Source organism: Rhinoderma darwinii, chromosome 2 (assembly GCF_050947455.1).
Source record: "Rhinoderma darwinii isolate aRhiDar2 chromosome 2, aRhiDar2.hap1, whole genome shotgun sequence".
Classification (NCBI taxonomy): domain Eukaryota; kingdom Metazoa; phylum Chordata; class Amphibia; order Anura; family Rhinodermatidae; genus Rhinoderma; species Rhinoderma darwinii.
Window position 1 is genome coordinate 303,866,855 of NC_134688.1, and position 6,000 is coordinate 303,872,854.

At 39.5% G+C, this 6,000-nt stretch overlaps 1 protein-coding gene across 2 annotated transcripts in view; it reads right to left on the reverse strand.

The window, feature by feature from the left end:
* Positions 1-5,701, reverse strand: part of GRM4 (glutamate metabotropic receptor 4) — a 238,888-nt gene extending 233,187 nt beyond the window's left edge. The window contains exon 1 of one of the 2 annotated variants that reach the window (XM_075853515.1): positions 4,808-5,697. The gene's annotated coding sequence lies outside the window, so the exon portion shown is untranslated. Of the gene's footprint in view, positions 1-4,807 lie in introns of both variants that reach the window. The other variant, XM_075853516.1, reaches the window with a different exon arrangement.
* Positions 5,702-6,000: the final 299 nt, after the last annotated feature.

A 6,000-nucleotide genomic window follows, 5' to 3' on the forward strand; every position in this document is an offset into this window, starting at 1 on the left:
GCAGCCAATACTAGGGGTAGTTTAGGAGCTTATTGCTTAGTGTTTTATTATTAAGTTCAATGTATAAACAGCATGTAGTAATCTGCTAAACTCCCTCTAGTGGTGGCTGCCCACACAGAGCTCCAACCACGATAAAATTATATATTATAAGAAATTAATCTGAACAACATTTTGGACTAACTTAAATAAAATAATTTGTGTTTAAGGATGGAGTATTGCAATTTTTTCACTTGATTTCATTGACACATTACTAGCATCAGGCTGATACTGTGCACCTGCCAACATATCAGTGATGTCATGTGGTATTGCTTAATACTGAGGAGAATAGGTGTCTTGTATGAAAATTCATCTGATGTGATGAGTGATAAGAAACAAGGGACTTATTTTAGGTAAGTCACAAATAAAATTTCTGGTGGTAAGTAACTTGTTACATCTCCAGAAATGGGTTGAGATGTGTCAGTGTTTGATGACATTTTGAAAATATTGGAAAAATGGCTTTCCTTTCTATTCACTGGGTGCAGGTTTTCCAGCTTACAAACTACCCCTTTTAAACTAAGGCTTCATTCACATCTGCGTCAGGGTCCCGTTCTGATGTTCCGTCTGAGCTTTCCGTCAGAACAGAGCCCTGACTGACACTAACGGAAACCATAGGTTTCCACTTCCATCACCATTGATTTCAATGGTGACGGATTCGGTGCTAATGGCTTCAGTTTGTCTCCGTTGTGCAAGGGTTACGTCGTTTTGACGCTGATGTGAACGAAGCTTAAGTTGTACTAGTTAGCAGACATTGAGGAGGGCGAAAAAAGGGCATGCCCCATCAAGCAGCACATTCTCAAGTCTCTTGGTATAAGCAAAAGACAGATGGCATTTTATATGAAAACTAGAGCACAGAAGCAACCAATAAGTTTTCTTCATTTTCTGACCTGAAGATGAAGAAACAAACCTGGAATTGGTTACCATTTTGTCCCTAATGGCTTTTAAAAGGTCAGGAGACAGTAAATTCAGTGAACGAAATATATATGTTTCTGTTTATAATGGAAAAATAAATGTATGTAAAGGTGTCACACCAGCTAAATAGCAATTCAGAATAAGAAGTTATACTGGACACACACCTTGGTCTTCAATACTAACAAAAATAATATGTACACCTTTGCAACAATCTATAGTTTTAATTGCTCCAATGCATCTAAAATGAAAAACAAATTCTCTTTGCATATATTCTTGATAAAACATTCCCTATCATTTTGCGTATATTGCTCCTATGAAGAGCTATGTGTCTCTATGGTAACAGACTACAAACAAATTCTGCATAGTATGTTCTCTAAATTCCTGCTAACCTACCGAAAGTATGATAGTAAAAAGTAGGAAAAAGATGGAAGGAAGCATGACTGCAGGATTAGACTACACAGTTTGTGTATAGTCTGTTACCATGGAGGTGCATAGGTCTGCATAGGAGCTGTAAACACAAAATGATAAGGGATGTTTAATCAAGACCATTTGCAAAGTTACTTCATTTTTCATTTTTTCTTATGTGATCATTCCTTCTACAGTGTAGTAGTAATAGTATGATTATAAAGTGATTATAAAGTAACATACAGGAGAATCAGTGTCTACACATTTGTAAGCAACATTTGTTATTAGGCGACTAAGGACAATCTTCCATAGTTTCCAAGATGGCGGCTATCACTGTAACTTCTTGTCCCTGGTTACAGAAGGAAGAACATCTCTGGAGCACAAACTACTGTTCTAGCAAGTGAAATACTGTACAGACAGAAATATTTCTAACTTTTTTTTGGGATGTTTGTATGAATTATATATTCGTTGACCTGGTTTTGTTTCCCACTGCCATGGTAGAGAAACGCTAGTGGGAAATTGATGCAAGAACTGATCCAATGATTTCCTTTGGGAGCAGTTTTGGCATCTAATGCATCAGATGTGATGCAGGATATCTCCCTAACTAGCAGTTTGTAGTCTGTTAATAGGAAGACAATAAGGAAATACAACAGTATGGATAAATCTCAGCTACACTGAACCTTTCAATTAAAGGTAAAATCTAGTCAAAATGATGTACTGGTCATAGATACACAGAGAAGATCACAACTGATTTCCAAAATGAATGGGCTCTATAAAGAGCTTAAAACCCCTTGGGCACTGTTTATACATTTCTGTTACTAAACATCTGGTATACCATTCTAAGCAAGCTACCTTTGGTTTAAATGGCAGTGTGTTTATAATTTTGTCTCAGATTTCATGAATGTGGTCTTTCAAGCATCGGCGTAAAGCAATAAAATGCATGAGCACATAATATTTAACTCTTAAAGGAGTACAACACCTTTACCAACCCAATTTTTACTGGTGATCAGTTGATATTGCCCGGAAGATACATGATTGCTCCAGAGAGAGCCACTCTTTGCATCGACTCATCGTCAACTTTGATGCCCATGTGACCTAACACTGCTAACGTAAATAGGTTGTTCTAATGGAATAATCCGTTCATTGTTTACATGTCGTAATAACACTAATAGCTTTACAGTTTTTATTTTTTTAACTTCCAAAATAAAGTTTTCAACAGTGTGCTGACTTAAACATGACTGAGCAATACTCAGTTAAGAGGTCAAGCTATTGTGTACTTGATACAATCACAGGAATACCTTATGCAGTAAAAGCACCGTTGGTTAAGAATGCTCCCAGAATGCAATTTGTAGACATTTGCATTCCTTTCCCGTTCACACCACTAAACACAGCTCGCATGTAATTATCCACGTATAGGAATATCAAAAACTAGCATCTCTCGTAATCTACAGTCAGAGGATCAATCACTTGTACATTAAAGAGAGAAACAGTACTGTCTGAGTGTGTCCATGCAATCTGCTCTAAGTAGGCTACACTGCCAGCAGTTTTAGGTATAAATGCTGCTGCCTACAGGAACTTGCAATGAGAAAGGAAATGAAAATCAAAATGTGTTGCCAGTGCCCTTAAAAATAACAAATTGTTATTAAAAGTCAACAACTAATCCTCCTGTATACAAAATATTTTACAAGTCCTGTGTGGGAATATTCCTATAACGTGTAATGAGCTATTCATTCTGCATTCATCACAAGAGTCAGGAGTATATGCTATAATATGCATTTATCTTATGTGAATCAACACCTCTGCCAGTCACTTCCCCTTTAGTATTATTATTATTATTATTATTACTGTTGTTGTTTTTGTTGTTGTTGTTTTTTGTTTTTGTTGTTGTATATAATAATTATTATTATTATTGTTATATTATATACTGTTATAAAAAAAACTTGAGTTGTACCTTTGAGCTTATTTCAGGGATCTCAACAAATTATGCCTATATCACTTAAATAAGACATAATGGATGTTACCACACAGCAATAAATCTTAATTTTCAGCATGAAAAAACATACATTAGAGCAACTAACACATACAGCACTGAAATTGGTTGAAAGCTCTTCAGCACCTTTCATTCTGCACACAGTCCATATATCCCATCTCAAACACCAGCTTTAATATAGGTAAAATGTCACTTAGAGTAACCTGGCAAGTACTAACCTGGCAAGGAAAATAAATATTTATTGGCATTTCCCAATTGAGGTAATGTTGCTCTCCTACCTTTGGTAGTGTAACCCACCCCTTCCCCCTCCAACTAAAATGGATTTTTAATTGCCCACTGTATTCCAGCTACTATAAATCTCTACTGCAAGAGACAAGGTCTGATTTTAATCAAGACTTCTTGCTGTCAACCACAGACTGGAGAAGTCTGCCCTAAAGATGTTAAATGGGTGCAATTCAGAGGAGCAGATGAAAATATTTAACGCACAGGAAAACATAAAGGGGGGTGGAGGGTGTATAGGAGATGAGAGGGAGAGCTACATAAGAAGCTAGAGAGAAAGTAAAGGAACTAGACAGAGAGTGCATTGGATAAATATGATATATAGTGAGTAAAGACTGAACAGTATGGTTTCATGGAGAGGCAGAGCGCACTGAGGAACAAGCAGGTGACAAAAGACACTGGCAGATTTTGTAAAAGAAAAATGGCAGTTTAAAGTACAGTTATATAGGGTCACAATGCAGATAAGTAGGGTAGTAATGGAACTGAGTTTTTTCCCAATGATAGGAATAGAGAGACCAGCAGTCAGAAAGAATGGGTTTATATCGCTAGAGGAATGACACCTGCACTTGTATATGGAAAGATCAGAGTAGGACTGTAGATAGATGAGAGAGAGATAGAGAGAGAGATAGAGAGAGAGAGAGAGAGAGAGAGAGAGAGAGAGAGATATTAGATAGATAGATAGATAGATAGATAGATAGATAGATAGATAGATAGATAGATAGATAGATAGATAGATAGATAGATAGATAGATAGATAGATAGATAGATAGATAGATAGATAGATAGATAGATAGATAGATAGACCAGTCCATGACAAATAAGAGGTAAGCAAGTAACAGAGACTGCAGGTCTGACACAGGGGGTCAGATTTCAGAACCATGTAAAATAGGTGCATGTAGCAATGTTCCACATCCGAGCACACACACTATAAAGCATATCTGCATTTCTCACTCACAGCACAGGATAGCCACACACATCTCTTGAATTTCCCTTCCTTCTCTCAATTCCTTCTCACTTTCCAGGTTCTCCCTCCTTCCCTCTATGAGTTTTCAGGTAGTAAAGGATCCTATGATAATGGGATATGAGCAGCTTACATAGATACAATGCTTTCTTATGGCTCTTTAACTGTGTCCCAATCCTACATATTGAGTAATATCTGATTAGCCTTCCATAGGGATAACTCACCAGCGTTTGACTTTACAGACCATACTCTTCAGTGGTCATCTTCTGTAGGAGGGGGTGGAGAGACAGATGGATTTCCCCTTTTCCTGCAGCAGTTTAGGGGTTCTGCATAACCAGGAAGTATCTCCGTCCCCTGTGAGGATGCATAGTAGTCCAATCAAAGCAAGGCTGGACCAGTAATATATATCAACTGGCCATAGAGAAGAAATGGAAGTGACAGCCGCTTCCCTCGGGTCCCAGCAGAGGAAACGTTTTCCTATTGATGTGGAGCTCGCCTAGAGCCGGTGAGATGCCAGTTTCCTATAAGGAGCAGTCCTGTATGGAGATGTAGTGGAGCTGTCCGCAGAGCCAGTGCTGGAATGCTCCTCACTGCCTCTGACACTTTGATCAGTCTCCTGCTACTCACAGTGCACTCAATAGCTTGTTACTAGCATGTCCTCTGATATCTGGAGCTCCTGCACAGCTTACTGGTGTAGAACGGTAAAGGTCTTCTCCAGCTCCCCCACCCCCAGGAGAAGAAGGTTGTCTACAAACCACCGCTGCTCCCTCTGTGATCTAGAAGCACCCACCCTCCTCCTCCTCCTCCTCTAAGAAGGCAGGTCCTTCTCTTCCAAGCTTTACATTCCTCTACTCTTACACAACCACCCTTTGTCACCCCCTCCTCGCCAACTGCTTTTTCTCTACCTCTGGGATTGGATTAGTGACCTGTCCCATCTTCATGTTGCTGCCAAAATCTGACTGCCCTGAGCCCCATTGATCGCCAGTATGGCTGTGATTTAGATCTTGTGCCAGGATAAGTATGAGCTCCCATACACACTATGTGTTCTCTGCAGAGATCGCAGCTGCTCCTGTCACCTGTAGGGTGGGGGCAAACACAAGCTCAGTGCAGCTGATCACACGCTGAATTTCTCTTCTGGTGACAGACTGACTGATCGGGACCCCTGAGAGACAGGTGACAGCCGGGGGGCAGGGTGGATGTGTGGGAGGTAGAAAGAGACAGGTCCCGCCTGGCAGATAGCTGCTGCTGATTCAATGCTATGTGGTCAGGGAAGTCTCATCACTAGTTGTCACTGTATTCCAGCACATAAGCATTGAAAACATAAGCATGGTGTGGACACTACATTTGTGGAATACTCCTATAGGGAAAGCATTCAAGATGAACATGACTGCTTAGTTTTACCTGATCTGCTTATGCT